The sequence below is a fragment of the Haliotis asinina genome, chromosome 5 (genome assembly GCF_037392515.1).
Source record: "Haliotis asinina isolate JCU_RB_2024 chromosome 5, JCU_Hal_asi_v2, whole genome shotgun sequence".
NCBI classification, from domain to species: Eukaryota; Metazoa; Mollusca; class Gastropoda; order Lepetellida; family Haliotidae; genus Haliotis; species Haliotis asinina.
In genome coordinates, this window is record NC_090284.1 from 75,219,965 (window position 1) to 75,240,192 (window position 20,228).

The following is a 20,228-nucleotide window of genomic DNA, read 5'->3' on the forward strand; positions in this document are numbered from 1 at the left end:
CACAGGAAGGACATTCATAGATTCAAACAACAAGCCAAACCCATGATGAGAAAACTAGAAAATATCCATGTTAGAGAAAAATAGGTAATGATTATTCAGTGTGGATCGCTGCACATCGCAGACAAGACCTGGTGTTCGTGAAAAGGATGCCCTGTCCTACCTTTATAAGCAGTCGCTCCTACCATTTGAAATTACAGAGTAACTATTCTTTGTTTCGTTAAGGCGCATGTTCGTATTCTGCACGAAAAAGGTACGATTCTGACCATATCACAAGAATGTACTCAGGAATCCCTATTAAAGAGTGATGATAAGGTCAAACCCCTCACAAACGCAAACCAAGGACAGTCAGTTGTGCGTTTGAGTATGTCACTGGCTCGGACATCTGATGATTAAAATTGTAATTGTTTGCGACATGTCTACCACAAAACGCGCTGAAAACATTCCTGTGACTCTGAATGCCGTAACCCTGATAAGGGGCGGCCGGGTAGCCTAGTGGCTAAGACATTCGCCCGTCACGCTGAAGAGTCGGTTTCGATTCCTGACATGGGCACGTGTGTGAAGCCCATTCCTGGTGTTTATAAAGTTTTGCAAAATTTGCAATATGCAGCGTAAAACGTAACTCACTTACTCGGTGTAACCCTGATACACGGCTTTTGGGACAGTGACGAGAAACGCCCTTTTACATCAGTGCCCTATTATATCTCAAATCTATGCGAAATGCATACAGCTTTGTGAAGGAAACTTGGAACTGGTTCAAAAAGACATGACATGACAAACATACCAGTTTGTATTACAAGCAGAAGAATCATTCCTGAAAGCAATACTGTTTTAAATAGGATGGAGTTTCCGCGTGACATTTTGAAGTTATATATGTCACACGAAAGGTCATGAGATAAAATTTGTCAATAGCGTTCCCGTATCGGAATTGTCCATAAAGAATCGTTCATTACAAAAGAGTGTACGTCATTACGCTGTCCAGACAAGGGGTATTAGGAACACAGATTCAAATTGCTTTGGACGTAAAGAAGTAATCAAAGAAGGATACCTGGATTCGAGCGTCATTAGATGTGACCATGATTACCTCTAGATAACGGATGTTTCTGTCTGAGATTTTAGCAAATGCTAACTCTGGCATTTTGTAGGATATCGCTCTTCTTGGCTACACGGAGGCCATGCATCTCAAAGCTGCAACCATTCACATTTGACAGGAAAGGATAAAAATGCTGTTTTCGATATCTAAAAGAGAGATCGCGGATCATTAAGCTATCTCAAGCAATTCTTCAATGTTTGGAAATGTATAAAACATATGTAGTGAATGTGTGTTCGAGTGAAACTCACGACTGGATTCAAAAGGGACGCGACCACCTCATCTATTAAGTCGTACGTGGATCCAATCTGAGGGTTCGAATCTGAGTAATGGTCCAAGTATCATTCTTGATTTGTTTGATATGCTCTTTACCCATGAATTATGATGAGGTCACGTTAAAAGTTGGTCCCCAAACATACAGGATAGGCCATGATGTTACTGGAATACTGTTTAACAAGCGTTAAACATGTCACTTATATTGCTTTTGGTTAGCAGTTCTTCAGGTAAATTCTCAATATCCTGATGGTCCTTTGAAATATTATTTTTGCTATTCTTCCCGACAATTTCACTTGGAAATAAATACTTGATAGTTCGAATCGAGGGCAGTTCAGCAATCATTGGGACAACTGAATCCAAAGATATTAATAGTAGATTCCTTTACGCAGAATTCATTTGAGTTTGTAGAGACTTCATAAAGCCTTTTCGCAAGAACCAATAGTTAGTAATGTATGGCTTTAATATATGTTATTCTCTAATCAGGCAGAACCGATCTATACAAAATCCAGTTTCTTTGGAATGATGTAGATTAATAATTGTTAAAAAGTATTGTTCTCCAGATCGAAAGCCTTTAGCAAATTCTCCCAGAAACAGGGTAATCATTACCCGACGGTTGTTGGCAACAGCGTTTCCGATGTGATAATGAATATCCATGTACACGCACTGATTGATCGACAGCTGCACCCAGGCATGGCGAACAGCATCCTCGTAGAGAGTGTTAATGTGGGACAAACACTTTTGTCGTTGACCTATCGTCACTCCAGTCACGGCAGGAAGGCATGTCATTGCTTCTTGTACAGTGGAATTTGTAAATGCATTTCTGCAAAGCGTGAGATTAGCATATTTGCAGCTGAATAAGTCACAATTGATACAAAACTGTCACAATCAATTCAACTGGATCATGCAACTATCAAGGGGTGTCTACCAAGCAATGTGTGGAGGTAACATAAATTAACAAAACAAATATTCATTTTCATTAGATAACTGAATAGTTACGTTGTTGATGGCAGGACTCAAGGAAGTTAGAGAGACGGATAGAGATTGGGAGGGAGATGGCGGTCGGTGGAAGGGGTGGTGGGTTACGAAGTGCTTTATGACTGGAGGGATCTTGAATATTGCTATGTTAGAGATGCCAAAAGGCAGTGTTTATGACCAGGATCAATTCAGCCCAAACCAAGGCTGGTCCTGCTGATTGTTTTTGTGTCCAAAAGTTGCCTTTCTGGTAGAACCCCTTGTATACTGACAGAATATGACTTTATCTCGAGATGGCTACAAATATGTAAGACGTCACGCAGTTTGTTGAGGATTAGGTGGACCTGGGTCTTATCGGGCGTAATACTAGAGAGCGGAAACTACAAAATATTCTTAATATGTTAAACAACAAACGTCAGTCTAGAAGGCCCTTCTGATATGTCCTTGACACTGTTAAGTAATTCATTTCCTCTAACTGCAATGCAACACGCAGTGTATGCGTTGTCCAGTCGATTTATAACAAGCGTCATAAAGTGATGTTCCTAAAGTCAATGTTTAACAGATATCATGAAGTGGTGTTCCTAGGGTCGTTTTATAGCAAGCATCACGAAGACGTGGCCCTACAGTCGATGTGTAACAAGTATCAGGAAGACGTGGTGCCACAGTCGATGTGTAACAAGCATCACGAAGACGTGGTCCTACAGTCGATGTGTAACAAGCATCACGAAGACGTGGTCCTACAGTCGATGTGCAACAAGCATTACGAAGACGTGGTCCTACAGTCGATGTGTAACTAGCATCATGAAGTGATGTTCATACAGACGATGTATAACTGGTATCATGAAGTGATGTTACAACAATCGATTTTTAACAGGTATCATGAAGTTTCGTACTGTCGATGTATAACAGGAATCACGAAGTGATGTTCCTACGGTCGATATAACAACGACGTTCTTACCGTTGATTTATGTATTGAAATGACGTTCCTACAAGTGTTTGATTATTGAGAACTTTTGAGAGCCTAAATTAACCAGCCGTGAGCTCACCGTTCTGTGTACATAACAAATGAGTCGCCACCGGCTTCTTCTAAACTATTGTAAACAGGAATTGTAAAATACGGACTAGCTACAGCGTTCAGACTTTAAAAGTATTGCTGGGGAACGTTAACGTTGGTCACCTTGATAAACTCCTACACATGCTCGTCATAAACCCACAACATAGTCACGACGAATAGTTGATTTGAACCCCCGTGCGAAGGTATCTGGAGAATCTTCGAGAAGCACCGCAAACACGTGACGATAGTGTATGAACTGATACATTTCAGTATTGAATATTCCCCGACGTGAACCTTTGTGATAAAACATCCCAATCTCTGCCAGGGCGCCCTGATGTGACATCAGCTATTCAACAGCCATAATCGAGTTTATGTACATCAGTTATATTACAGTTATCACCAAGCAGTCATCGGTACATGCAAGGCAACGAGACAATCATACAAACGCATTGCGTCAATTAAAGATGAATCAATCAGCATGTGTTTATCTGGATCCAAGCTTGTCATTGTAGCGTGTAAGCAATTTGTTTCTTCAATCATAACTTCAGAGAAAGCTCACATCGATTTTCCTCCGGGTGTACATCGTACTCGTCATCGCGGTTTGATACACTATGCAATATTCATTGAGGTTGATCTATATCAGCTTTCAACTACTCTATTTGTGTTTCTTAATGTGTTGGTTTACGTCATCGTGTTGCACATCAACAGTACATAAAAACAAATGCATAATTCGCATTATAACAAGACAGTACTGAAGCTGGGGGAAATGTAAGACATCAAAGAGACAACTGTTATATAAAACAGCACCTATTATACATGCATGTTTAATATTGTTGGAATTGCACGGGACGACAGAAAAGGGCATAGCACCTTTGTATCAATCCCACATACACTTGAATCGTGATGATCACAACCGCCCTGAAGGAATACTTTAAGGCAAAACATTTCCAGTATAAGGCACTACTCCTCTGAGATCACATGTCATCTTCTTAATAATGATACAGACATGGACTTGTAAGCAGACAATGTAAGATGTGATATTTTAAGCGTTACGAGTGACGAATGTAGCATTTGATGTGAAAAACATTAAAACAGTTTGTCGACCTCTCCTACAGTTGCCCCACAATCTAAACCCAGACTCTGTGATCAGTGTGGAAGTTCTTGAACCTTGCTTCCAAGTGGAAGATGTCTCAGTCGATGATTAACCCGAGTGCGTTACTTAATGCAGCCATAATGACCCCTCCTTGGCCATAACTGACATCGTTCCGTGGAAAACGATTGAATTTAAAGACATTGTTCTTTCGGACGCCAGCGCCATTCGTTATTAAGAATGATGGACTGGAATCCGCGGGGGTGCATATTATGTTTGAAGCATGGATGATAGATATTGAGGCCATCCATTACTAACTATTGCTTCTTGAGAAAAGGCTTTATGAAAGACGACTACCGTCTCTACAAACCCAAATGAATGCTGAGTAAAGCAATCTGTGCCTAAAATGGTCTAATTAGAACCCGTTTGCTGTCATATGTGTCTCATATATTAGATATCGCATAGAACGGATTGCATTAACTACTGAAGTATCTTGTGGTTGATATAAATGGTTAAAAGTGTGTCACACATACGTGACTACACGCCGGTGGTGCTATATTCTAGTATAGAGACAACAATCCTAACCGGCACAGACCCATAATAACACTACACATTACCACAAAGAAGATCAGATGATCAAATTATCACATATGACTGTACACGTTATGCCGTTTCACCTACGCATTAACTGGTCAAATCCAGACTGTTGATGTACCATTTAAGAACTGTTTGTTAAGCCACATCAAGACACAATTTCATAAGGCTTTCACTTTGGTGTTTGGAGAGTTTTCTGTATATATTTGTTAGGCTACTAACTTAGTGGTCCGAGGTACGCACAACCACAAACCGATGCGTGAATTTAGAAGACACAAAGACCAAGCGTTCGTGACGAGATGACCGTAGATTCGCCACATCATAGTTCGACATAAAGCTGTAAACTGTATGTATGAAAGCGGATGCAGCACATATGTAATGCACACTACGGTGACAGCAAGTCTGGAGAACCATCTATCACCTGCACGTGAAACTCAACATCTTATGGGATATTTAAGATGGGCGAAAGACCGTCTCTTTAAATCAGCCTACACTCAGTAGCATTTCTGACCTTTTTGAAAATCGCCCTGGAGTGTTTTAGTTCCTAAATCCTGTAGGACGCTATCCAAAGGTGTATGTTATTATATGTGAAAGTATTTGCAGATGTCTGTCCGGTGACGCAAATGTCCAGTACGCAAATGTCCATTACTAGTTCGTTTCAGCACTCCTTTATGGGCTTCTTGTAGGTCTTATTTATCCTCTCTTTATAGCACTTATCCAATTTGTACAGCATTGCTTAGAGGCATATACACAGGTTGACGTACGCGTACATGTAGCGAAGAAAATAATCCTGAGAAGATATCTCTTAACAGCAGATCTACATTAATGTTGACTTTCATATCGCACGTAGGCAGATTCAGATGTTAGTCTTGGTTTCACTCAAAAACTGGAAACATTTGGCAAGTGGATGTTGTACTTGTATTAAAATGGCAAGAGCATCGTGACAAATCACGCATACACTGAATAACACCACTCCTGTTGCGTGTGTTAAGTTGTTGGTTGGTGCTGGCAGTGAGGCTTAAACTACTGGTAGTAGTGAGTGAGGCGGTCTTTTCTTTGCACTTGGTCAGGACTTGCTCTGCCTGATGACGCCAGATTATTGCACTACCGCGGGTAACATATATCGCACCCATGTTGAGCATCAAGCTTGGGATTATAACTACGATGAGTAGAAGTTGTGACAGACTGGCTGCAAATCCCACTTTTAGCGGGTGGATTTTCTTTGTTATCTTCACATACGTACACAAAATAAACACATAAAGTTACAGCATGAAACATCTTTGTGGAAATGCGGCGTAAAACTAAACTCTCTCTCTCTGTGGATTCTGACTTATCAGTTGACAGAAAGTTGATGCCTTCCCTCATATAAATTATCCGAAAGGAATATATCATCTTTATTAATTATTGAGAAGAGCGATGTAAAAACATGTTTGATGTGATAACAATAAATTCATCATCTACAATAATGATAAATTACTTTCCCCATAACGGCGCCCTTCGCGGTCGAGCACAAGACCTCTTGTCTTCCCAAACGCATAACTCACTACGTGGACGGGCCTGTTAACTGGCACGTGTTGCCTAGAAAAGCAGTTCTGTGTACAAAGTCACGTCATTCGTCCTACAGCTTGAGATGTACATGGAATACCGGCGTCGTTTACGAAATAACGATCTCCCATATTATGTGTTGATACGATGAAGGGGCTTCATTAGATAAATTTCTCTGAAATTACACGTATAGTCTGACGGAATAGCACGCCGATAGTGTTCCATTAGATATTGCCCTGAAAATACAGATAGACATGTGGCAAAATACCATACTGACAGTGTTTCATTCGGTACACTTCTCTAAAATTACAAATAGACATCTTGCAAAATGACATGAAAATAGCGGGAAGATCTGATATATGAATGTTTCGGCGTGTTGTGGTACAGCATGTTGGACCATACCATGCGTTATGTTGGTTTAGTAGAACACTGTTAAATGACGCATTAGCACATGTAGCAGAAATTCGTGTAAGTGACACTTGGCACATAAAGAATTATATATGTGTCTGCATGTGTCAGATGCAATTCCTGTGCCCTTGTCTTGTTAACAATGATTTGCCGTCTGTGTCTTCGTGACTTGTGCTATCGCAGGGGAAGGACCGGCACACTTTATTTCAATACGGTGTACTGATTCATGCACTGTTGGAATCGTGCCATGACGTCCCGGACGGTTATGGAAAAGGATTTGTTGCTTTCAGTTACCACAGAAACGGGACACTTTAACACTGCAGTAGAACAAAACATTTAATATTAGCCTATATAATATATGTTAACATATTCATGTTGTTATCTAAAGTACATGACAGATGAGACTTACTTCGTCTCATCATGAATTATTCATCTGCAGTAACAGTCCATTATGCATGTAGTTAATCTTCCCATGCATCAGTCATGTGCATGCAGTATAACTGAATATGTGACATCCGTTAAGTGTTAAGTGCAATGCATTACACATGTCGGTCATCTATCCATGTATGGCCTGTCTATTGTACCTAAACATATTACCCATGTAGTGTGAGCGAGTGAGTTTAGTTTAATGCCGCTTTTAGTAATAACACGGCGACACTATGACGCAGGTCATCAGAAATGGGCTTCAAGCATTGTATCCATACGGGGAGACGAACCTGTCCGTCATCTGCTGTAATCAAACATGAATTACCCATGCGAACATGTATTATCCAGGTACTGTGACTAAACATGTAGTTCTGAGACTTGACATGCCTATAATAATGTTTGCTTTGAGTGAAAAACAGAAAGGATGACTTATGTTATGGTCAACAAAGCGTTGACAGGAAAAGATAAACAGTTACGTGGCGCCTAGTTTCTGACGCTTATCTAATTGTGTGTAGTACTGGTCTGCACTGTTGGCATTGATTTGCCCTGTGATTCCAACAAAACAAAGGTTAAATAAACGCCTGAAGGGTCGGCTTTCATGTCATTATTTATATGTAGCGACGTGTACAGCTACACTTTGATTGACCCCGTACAACTACGATGTTTGATGATGAGCCGTCTTTTGGTTTGGGTTGAGTGGTTTGACGTCGTAGTGTAGGGGCAGCCAGCAATGGTTTTTGTAATGACTTACAATATAGTATACCCGTCACAGAAGGGGATGCTTTTCGATAACTTGCAGTATCTAAAACATACAATTATATATGAAAGCGTTAGCCACACAAGCAACTAGTAACGCTTTAACATTATAAAGAACCACTTGGAAACACATCCCAATCGGTAGTGAAGTGTGACTGGCACAGGGTGATGAACGGCAAATGTAAGACCGAATACGTCACCGTTGACGTTGTGGGATCAGAAGCGCCCGATACCGTCACGATTTGTAAAACATTTATTCACTCATCGAGGCCTACTATGCATGAGATTGTCCCAGAATCTGCAGCGCCTCATGACGGTCAGACAGCGAGGTCGACGGCCTATGACTTTGACGCACACGTATCCATACCTTAATGTTGAGTACAAAAACGGTCTCGGCTAATAGCGGCCACCCGACCCAACGACCGGATCGCCGCCAGATCTGTTATCTCGTCTCGGATTCACGTGATCTTCACGATAAAGACAATCGCGATTCACAAGAGACACCAAGGTGACTGTCTGCAGCACCATGGTAGAAAATAAGTACAGGTTGGGATATTGAATCGTGCATGAAAAGAATACTATCAAGTAAATGGTCAGAATCACAAAGATTGACAAACCAATGGTCCACAGAGATCAGTCGACATTCCTGAAAGTGTGGAGGCACTACAGTTGGCAACACACGCAAACTACAGAACGTGTTTAACGTCTCAGGCATAAACGTACCGACATAGATGTTATCTAACATTTATCCTTGTTCCTATCCTTGACATGAACATTTACAATTTATAATCTACTTTTTGACAAAGGGGATGTATGAAGTGGCTGGTTCTGATTGCAGGTTAAGTGTGTTGACGCCTGCTGGTGGTTTAACTGATCCTTTGTGATACGATCAAATACCATCACAAGAACCAAGACTAACGGTGGAGTAACCTCACCTAATATTTACATTTTACTGACAAATATCACAATATGTAGATCTTATTGCTGGCGTCAGGATTTGAAGAACCTGCCAGTTTGAATCAAGTTTTGCTGGTGCAACTGAAGCGTCGAATAGGGAAGCTTTGTTCTAGGCTCTCTTTGAACCAGGAAATTCCACTTACAAGAAAAGACAGTCACACAATTATAGAATGTGTAAGAGGCCACTAGCTTTCAAAACCAAGCCCGGGATGCTTAACTTTACATGTTGAAAGCGATAACACTGATACCGATCTGTTAACGTAATTGCATATCTTGATCAAACCTGGAAGCACTTTCAAGCACGGGTTAAGAGTGGGGAAGCATTATGTTGTCTCTGTGCGGTTGTACCTCATGTACTTTCATCGTCTAAACATTTATGTCACGTTCTTGCCAATGTTCTCCACATGCTCACCTATGACGAATGTGTGGTGAGGACGGTTAACTAATAACTGTCGTCGATCTATATCGTGAATCAGGCGACTCATGTGAGCGCCATGTACAGGATACATAAAAAAACCAAAAAAACATTGTTTACAACTCAGTGGTTTACTGCAGCCTATATTGTTGTAAGTTGACTCGCTCACATGGGTTCGGTGTGGGAACGTCAGCTCGGAGCAGTGACGTGTGGGCATGTAGGCTCGGTGCAGGGACGTGTGGGCATGTCGGCGCGATGTAAGAACATGTGGGCATGTCTGCTCGGCATGTATGTGACGTCAAGTCAAAAGAGTCTATGGAGTTTAAGACCTCCTACCCACATACAAAGGGTGAGAAAAATATCATACGATACATTGTAACATTACATTTTGGCGTTTTCAATTTCTTACCAGTTCATTTTGTAGTCTCATAGTGTATTTAATAAAAAATAAGAGTAAGAACAACACTGTTTTGACAAGTCATGGGGGACATAGAAGCTAGGGCGGGTGGTTTTGACAAAAAGACGCAATAAACCTCTGTCATCAACAAGCTACGAAAACCACACGATAATTATTATATTATTATAGGATATTAACATAGAGCTTAAATCCACGTAACTAGTACATGCTCAAGGCCCTAGTATTTTTGTCCCTCGATCATTAGATGTATATCTCATCGGCACCTCGTGTTATCAATCTCAACTCCCAGGGGATCATACAAGGCGCACCGAGTCATTGCGGCTATCCTGTCGTTACGAGGTGTCCATTTGTCCACAGTTTCTGCACGTCCTTGTACCCGCAACTAGGTGTTTGTACGTATTCATGTGAAAGCTGTTTGTCATATACCAACAGATTCGTGGATTCTCTTAGGTGCACAGGGCTGTGTACTGTACACTATAAACGAATGTTTATAAAGATTTTGATAAATGAACTGTTTATTAATTTCTCGTCAAACACAACACCTTTCTTTTGTACAGAGTGATAAAAACTCACCTCAAACATATTTGTTTTGGAAAAGCATGATATTATCACCAATAGAACCAGTGCTACACGGATCTGTCTTATTAGAAGTCAAAGTGCAACTGCCTAAATTGAGTAGCCTGCGTTCTTGCTGCGCTATCAACATGTTTAAACAAGAATTGCAGGGTCAGCTGTTGGCAGTGTGCCCGGCTTATTGCGATATTAAGTTAAGCCTTCTGGACTTAACTGTGTGTAATTCCAGCATGTAAATAATGATATGCTTTCAACAGGATAAGTAAGTTATCTTATGTATTTAAAATAACTTTTTTATGACTAATCTGTGTTTTACTCGATCGGCCAATCAGAAACAAAATAAACATTTATCCGATTAGATATGTTAAATTTGGTAAAGTAAACACAAGGGAATTCATTATCACTATATACTTATCACGACATACAGTTTCTTTTACCTAATTAAGATAAGCCTAAGGACATATTTATTAAACGACGTTAGTGGTATTATGTGGGATCATGTTGCATTAACATCTCGTTTAATTATATCCTTGCTTATCGAGTCCGGTAAAGACTTAGACACACGCAGGTGTCAAAGGACTTGGACTGGCTCTGGTAATGGTCAGTTAGGAACAATGTATTCCATCGCTCCAGACTTAAGCTCAGGATTTGATTATGGGCGATGTGTAGAAGTGTTAATCTGGATCAAATACGCTTCATGGGAGTTATAACGTTGCTGACGCCAGCCGAGAAATCATTATCAGTCTCCTAGACCAGGGAGTCGCGGTGGGCCTTAGAGAAACGCAGGAGCCGGTCGAGGGAAAGTACCCCGCACGGGGGTACAATAAGCGTCGTCCTCCGTATTCCGTGGCTGTTACTAGATATGATCATCCCATCCCCATTATTAATGGTAATGATAACCAGCCTGTGATAATGTAATGTGGATAATAGTAATAACTAGTCTTTTAACAACCCATTAAGCACAGGTGACAGTGGTGCAACAGTTATCACATAAGCACGGTATGGCAGCACATGCACAATAGTGATGAAATGTTAGTGGAAAAAAAGCATCAATTAAAACAACAATCGGACACGAGGCGATTCCAGCTGATTTTATGTTGATCGTAATAATTATCTTGTCTTTTTTTCGACGGAATGTGAGTGAGTGGGTGGCTGTGTGAGTGACTGAGTGAGTGAGTGAGAATTTAACGTCACATCGGCAATATTTCGGTCATATCGTGACGAGAACATATTTTATATTGAAAAGGAATATGTGTATATCATAAAAACTGTCGTCAAAGGACAGTAAAACAGCTAAAATATCACACTTACAATTTAAACTAGTGTGGAAAAATAAAACTAATAACACTTTTATGGTAGTACGATTTAGCCAAATTAACAAAACTACTGCGATTAAAAAGTATCTTTGAGCAAAATTGACTTTGAAAGTATTTGGGACTTAAGTACCCTCTCAGGAAGTCAAAAAGCTTCCGCTACTTCACCGCCCTTTCAGGGTACAGCCATTAACAATCCCAGCTGCTAATTTATACTACCATGTTTAAAATACAAATTGTATATGCACAAAAAGGTAATTTAATATTTCTACATCCTTTAATAAGCAGGAACTATAGATAATGAATAATACTATGAACAGATCATTTACAGTTTTGACACTGATGTATTTATCCTTTGTGATGGCAAAATCAATCACGACAAACAGGTGACAAAAGTGTCGATGTCAGCTATATCGAGGTCTGTGTTTATTAAGCACTGAGACAGGTGATGATACATGAAGATGTCACGCGGTGATCATGAAACACAAACTTCACTTCATGAAACACACTCCAATCACGTAGCCACCCATTAGGTATATAAGAATTACAGAGTCACTTGGAAACTCGGGAACTGCCACCTTTTGCAATTTAAGCGAACTCACAACCTCCCCAACTCGAAGTTCTGGCTTAACATGTTTCTTTGGATTTAATTCATCCTGAGTGCATGATCCTTTTAAGCGAACAGTTCACTTACATTTGGATCGGTTTGTAGAGGTTACCATTCATGGGGCGGCATGTGCGACCTGGTGTCAACACTATTTGATCAGCAGGACTGACTTCCCGACCACACAATCCCTACGTTATAATACGTTTACCACTTTGAAAAACATTACGAACACGTGCAAGAAGACACACAGCCTTCATAAACCATTATATGGCTGCACCTTTCACATTCATAAGACTAAGAAAATCAGTTAATTATTTTGAGGTTACACTGCTAAATGTCGTGGTCAGTCACTGGAGGTTTAATACCACCCTGCACGACTGTACAACCCCGACCTGTAGAACACCCCTGTTCTTGTTCAGACAACCTGTGTTCAGTGGTTCCCAAATTTGTCTTAGTTACACACTGAAACAAGTGGAAATTCCTCTGCGCCATGAATGATGTCTTTTAAAAGGTGGAATAAAAGATTGTATATTGATATTGGTAGTCTTTACAGAGAGCCTTCACAGAACAACACTTTTGAAACACTTTTGGCTGAAGACATTAATGATCACACACCTCTTCTAGAAAGTGTAGTGTATCCCATCTCACAGAGGGCCAGTTTACACCATCTTACATCAGTGCCACGAATGTAGGAAAGGCCAACGAGATTAAATCTTGCGCATTGCATCATTTCAGGATGTAAGGATATATAGATTCTTTTGTCAACGTCAGTGTTTGCCCCCAAGTGTTTTCGTTGTTATGGGGCAATTATGATTGCTCAAATATTTTGCTATTGTCATAAGAGCACATGCAGTGTATTCTCCGCGGACGCGAACTGATCAACCCCGTTTAATCATAACAGATTGACAGTGATTGATTTATGTCAACAAACAACTGCACATGATGCATTGCTCATTCTGCTGTGACGATGCAAAGAAAACAGACATCCACATAATTCTAATTAAGGAAGTTAACATTCTCAAGATAATTCGGTGCAGTTTTATATGTGTGACCATTAAAGTGGATGTTCTGTTACAAATGCATTCGTTCATGTAAGACATACACGTGTGTTTTATGATAAGCACGCTCGCATTTCTTATTTCATGTGACGCATCATTAACTGATGTGTATTCCAGTTTTTGTAAGTTTACATCGTTTTCAGGTTTAAACATTTATATGGCACGTTGATACTCCATTGATTAGAAACATGTGTGCCGCCAATACACATATTTTGGTACACTGTGGTGTACACAGAATCGACGATATGGCTAAAATATTACCGATGTGACGATAAATATTAACTCACAGAATGGAACCTACAAGCATTCTAGGCACACACTATTACACCTCCCTAGCTAGTATGGCATGCAGATCATGAAGCAAAAATGTCCAAGAAAACCCACGCAAGTTTGAAGAAAGGTTTCTAGTCGGAGCGTCTTTGCATTATATGTTTTTTAGTTTACTATGAACGTCTGTAGAATATGCTCATTTGAGAGACATTATAGCTAGTTGTTGGTCTACATCAGGGGGTCGCTGTTAGCTATAGATATAATACATTACTCCGGCATGGGTGTTCGATGATCACACGTTGCGCTGATTCAGATTAATATCGTTTAACCTTCGTCCACACAGAAACTGATAGCAAAATATTTAAATGAACTTCCTTATTTCCATACTGATTTTAGTCTCGTGGTCTTTCCCAGCATCAAATAAGGCGTACAGAATACCACTGATAGCAGCTGATGGGGACCACCGTCAGCAATATAAACCACATGTCTTAGATCATAACTTCTATCACTGAGTATGTCGGGAGCGTACAGAACTTTGATTCTCCTGTGTGATATAGAACACTGGGTGGCTTGATGATCCTGTTTACAGTAATTCAAATATTTGCTACATTTTCCACTTTATCTTAGCACGTGATAACGTAAGGTTCACTTACGTCACGCACAGTGACCCGGTGCTCGGTGAGAACAGTTTGTCTTCTTGTATCCACTGCGTCTATGTACGACCAAGGGTGGTCCAGAGGAATACGTGGATGTGATGCCTGACATGTAGGCAATCAATTAACATCCCCATAAACACCAGTCGTCCCCGTCCTGCTGACAGCTGTCATTTTACATACGGCTCGGGCTTCTTGCTCACAATGACAAGTAGAAAACATATGGAATTTGGCAGAGGGAGCTTGTTTTCAGATGTTTCGATGACCTCTGGTATATATTCATTGGTAGTGAGCTAGCCAGCACCCTTCCAACAAGTCTGATGGAAAGAAAAACCCATGGCAGCCACTGTCTGATGCCATGGTTTTCACGAAATGTCGTTTACCGTCTGACTTGGGGCATCGAAGACATGATGTTCTCTGATGCACTTCCATTGTTTCCTGGTGTCGTGTGTTCCGCTATTGTACATGCAAGCGTTCCGGGGCAGTATTTGTGATGAGTGGCACTGGTGGGGCAGGATCCGCTCACCATCACGGACAAATAGATTAAACACAATTACTACAGATTCATCAACACATTGACTATGACTCATCTGAAATCACAAACGTAGTACGACCCTGCTTAAAGGTAATTACAGTTCAACGTAAGGGAAACTATTACACCCTCTGAAAAGTAAAAAGGAAAAGGATGGAAAGTGTCCCTTCGGTCTGCGCCTTCTCAGACTGACCTTCGATGTTCCAGTATTGTCACATCGACCCAGCACGAGGCAGGAATCCGGATCAGTTGCTTCTGTTGGGAAAAGCCTCTTACCAGACCTACGTTGCATTGACGACATCTCCGAAGAAAGCTCAACTCACCATTATCCTGACTCATTGTAGAAAAGAATCCGTTACACTTTAACGACATGTATCGTATTTGGCTTGCACTAATCTCAGGAAAACTTTAAGAAACGTTTAGGTACAAAAAGCTTTACCACAGTGACCCCCCCCCCACCCCCTCCCCCAACTCTCTTCCATCTAACCACAAGACTAAACAAATACGTTCCGATACACCATCACTGTAGGTCAATAGTGCGAGGTTGGTGGTCTTCCATGATTTAATTATGAAACTAGATGACCTTTCGATGTTACCACAAGAGGAATCTCAGGTGTAGATGGTCGATCAACACTCCATTACAGCTTACAGTTTCATCTATTATTTATACTATTGACGTTTGTATACGGACTAGTTTTCTGTTTATCAATTATAAATGGGTGGAGATTGACATTCAGATACTATATCTTCATGTGTATGGCGGCGACGCTAGTACAGCAGTGTGGTTGTCAGATTGTCAGGCTACACAGCAGTAGATAGTTCCGCTTTGCGCTAGCGTGAACTAAAGGAGAGTTCACTGTCGTCACTTTTGTGTAGGGTAAGATAATTACACCAGTTTTCAGGCATAGTCATTTCTTTTTCATATGCCAAATATTTTCATGGGGATAAGGAAGACAGACATCGAATAAGTTACAACTAGTGTTTGTGTTGTCGGGGTATTTTTAAACCTATTACCGTAAGAACAAGCTTAATTTGTTGTCGCTCGTTGTTAATATCTTCGTAACGTCACAGATAAACACGTGCAGGGGACCCCCTGTGAAGCCATTGACTCTATATCTAGATTCAGGCCAAATTTCTTGGCACTGACTCTACTTCAGTGTTAATAGTAATCTACTGTATATTCACAATGGAGCCGGTTTACTCCATGTCACTTTAAACAGAACGCCGCTAGCTATCCGGGGATGGAGTGGACCGCCAAGAAGCTAATGGGGCTGTCAGGCCCACTCAGGAAATCTCTACCCACTCTGCTTATAGAAACATTGCATATCACCATCCCAACACAAGCCCAGCTTATTTTGTCAGTGTTATTTTCGCCGCAACCTCCTCCCGCTGTCATTTCCTGCGCCTGACAGCTGATTGGAATCCTAAATGAAGAACTCTCAGCCCAGTCCTCGATACTAGCTCACTTCCCCTGGTCCTGTTGAAGCCTCCCTTGTTGTCTCTATATTGTCGAGTTTATCTTCTGAGTAGTTTAGACAAGGTATCAATCAGCGTTTACCCTACTACAGCTGCTTATATGCTGAGAAGAAGTGTTTAGTTAAGACCGATAAGTACCGTCGTAGTCGAATATGAGCTTTCGGAAAATTAACAAGATAGGCGTGAATTAGTGTGAGAGTTTTCTGTAACCCGAGAAAACCAACAATGTGTCAGGAGGGTGTAAACACAACACCAACAGGTGATGTACGCACCTCCTTTCACTGTTCCATTGACATGGCTCCAAACACTGTCGGTTGTATAATCAAGCCTTCCATTCGTGTTGGACAATATTTTTAATTCGCTTTTTGTTGATTCTCAGTCTTATACATTGGTATGAGGCGTGGTCTGGTGGATGAAGTGTTAACATTGGTTCAGTGTTTGAAGCCCATTTCTGGCGCCTCCCACGGATACTGATGGAACACTGGTCAATGCAATGTGATTGTTCCTGTTACTTCTTGAAACGCAATCATTTTGATTAATATTGACTTAACATCTACATCTATTTTCATTTCAAATCTATAGTCACATAGTTTTGTATATTTGAACCATATTTATGTATTTGACAACTATTAGCTCCCATTAATGTTTGAAGTGTGTGTTTGGATGAAAAATGACAAAGAATGCCGAAAGTATCACATCTAGTACACAGCATTTTCGGTTATTTGCGCATGACAGCAAAGCACTTGTCCCGTTAACGAACTTTTGCTTTATTTGTTGCCGTTTTATGAGTTTTTATCGCCCAAAAGAACAGAATGCAACATAGATAAACGTACACATTGCTCTTGTTTGCAAGTCCGTGGATATAGTTCAGGCAGTATGTTCCTTCCTTTGAATGTCTAAAATGCTTGGATGTTTTTTCATATCTAAAGGAGTGTCTTCGAATCACGCAATGCCTTCTTTCATTAGTCGGAGGATTGCCTGCAGTGTTTATTTAGTGAAAAGTCGAAATTATTCCGCTCCTAAAAACGGCCTGCCAGAAATAAGCCTTTTAATAGCCCATTAGACAAAACAAACTTTAGGATCAATCACTTTGAACGTCCTGAGGATGTTTGCAGATAAACCACAACTCTGAAAAGAACTTCGTTTAAATATAATATGAAAAACAGAACCTCCATCGCGGGTTGTGTTCGCAGGTTCATCCCCCACTCAGGCGCAGGAAACACTCGCAACAGTGAATAATGCTCTCACAATGACGCTCTGCGTCATCTGTACACGAATCACACATATGTGCCATCTTCAGTTCGTGTGTTTCATCGACGCTAGTCTTACACAGATATAAATATCAGCACCATTCCATTAGTGGACTGTATGTGTGTAGTGCCTTTGCACAAGATACACATCACTTGTTGTATGAAAGTCACTGGAACGTACGTCCTCTTATTATTGTATTGTTTAGATTCAGATATGTTTCAATGTACGTATCTTGAGTGGTATTATATAGTTCCGCATGCTGTTGCAGTGAGCGTGTCTGCCAAGTTGCTTAAAGCGATCAGAAGACAAGTATTCCATACAAAACATGGTACCAGCTAAAACCTACACAGGTTCCCCCATCACAAGGGTTTTGCTATATCAATTGTCAAAACACCTCATAATCTGCAGTTTAAACAGACTACCCAAAATTGCCTCAAAAAGCACTATTAACTCAAAGCGGCTGACTATAAAACTCAGTAACCTTTTAATAATTTTACCAGTATCTGTTACAGTGGAACTACTACCAGAACAACAGACTCCAGGAATGGAGGATGCCGGTATGTCATGAGACGTCAGTCACTTATATGGCTCCCCCAACAGATGTCCATGCAACAGGACTGCCAGAAGAAACCACACAAAGTGCACCAGTGTATGACGGCAGGACTGGCGATCAGGAGTCTAAGATTGACTAATATTCACAAACGATCTCATTTGGAGTGTTTACCCCGACGTCACTAGAATTTGACGTCATGGAGGAAGGTGCATTGGCCGGATGAGAGTCACTTGTTACAGACAGGCGCCATTGAGTGTGGATGACCAAGAATAGTGGTTGTGAGGCCAGGAAAATCAGAGCACTGGTTCCTTACGATTGAGGATCTGTCATGGTCTGGGGTTATCTCTCCCATGACTGTAAACCGGAATTGGTAACTGTTCGTGGCGATCCCAATGGCAATCACGACATCCGGGACATTATGGATCCCGTTCTTGTGTTACGTTTTGATAACCACCCACCAGACACTCGCCCTGTATTTATGGGTGACAACTCCCGACCACATCGTTCCCGACTGTTGACAGTTTTTCTCCAACAGCGTTATACCAAATTTGAATGCCCTGCTATGAGCCCGGATTTGAACGTATTGGACCCTATCTGGATCATTCCTGGACGACAAGCGTAAGCAATGGATTAGCTTGTACAAGACGTGCCATGTTTGGGAGCAGCTTGGCGCCCTGGGTGGCAGCAGCTGTCTGTAGAGCAAATCCACGTACATACGACAAGCATGAGGTGGGGTATCAATTGTTAAAGCAGTCATCCGTGCAGAAGGTGTATAAACACGCTTTTAACATTTTGCATGTGATTGGTTGTCGGAAAATGATAGAAAACATTTCAGACTGAGAGACTCCCACCTCTCCAATTTTGGAACTCTGCAACCCCCTAATTTACAGTGAGTGACTGAGTTAATATTTAGCGTCATATCGGCAATATTGCAGTCATATCGTGACGAGAACACTATAGCATATATATCAATATTAAAATTAATAAATTTAGTACGTAAGAAACTGCCATCGAAGGACAGTACAAATACTAGATTATCACAGATATAAACATAAAACTAGCATGTGAAACTAAACCAGTGTAATTAAAGATGACATTATAATTATACAAAACACGGGTTATGGATCACCAAAAACTGAAGGTAGATCACCACGCTATGGACCATAGGGACCCACAATACCTTTGCCACCTCCATGAACCCCAGTTGGATTAACATCATCCCTTCAGCTGCCAGCAATTCAGACACATTCAGCCGAAAACAAAACGCATCTGCTACGATTAAAACAGTGGAAAGTATAAATTCACTCTGAATGCCTTGGGACTTAAGTACCCAGGAGGACAACTTCACAGTACTTCAACCCCCCTCGAGGATACAGCCACGAACTGTCTGACTCACCAATTCAAACTTCAGACAGTAAAATCTTTATCTATTTACAAATCCGTCATCAAATCCAACGCTTGTAAAAATGAAATAATTAAATGAGGACTAATATCTTTAAAAAGATTCTTCAAAGTTCATGAGTTAAAATACTTATCTCTTGAAATGGAATATTCAACAGTCAAGCAGGACGTGCTTCCTAATTGTGCACGGACACATTTTGTTGACAAAACATCGTTGCCGTTTTCATTGCATTTTGTAATGGCGTTTAAGATTTCAAATATGCACACGGATGGCAACTGGTGCTTAGTTTCACGGCAATATGAACATAATCGGGGCTTGCTTAATTATGTTGCACGTGTATAGTTACGAATATCTGTGCTGATAAAGATATCTAAAGCAATATCGTCAGGGTCAGGTACAAGGGGTTCAACTGCCCCTAAATTGTGACGGATATGTCCGAGTGTATGAGCAAGTGGTTGGAGAAGGGATGACTATAAAGAATCCAAGAGGCCCAGTCCTCTGATACAGGGGACCAAGCACAGCCACAATAATTACCGTCTTTT

The 20,228-nt window shown here is 40.8% G+C and overlaps 1 protein-coding gene across 1 annotated transcript in view; it reads right to left on the minus strand.

Moving 5' to 3' along the window:
• LOC137284271 (prolactin-releasing peptide receptor-like) overlaps positions 1 to 20,228 on the minus strand; it is a 45,818-nt gene that overhangs the window by 3,538 nt on the left and 22,052 nt on the right. The window lies entirely within an intron of this gene.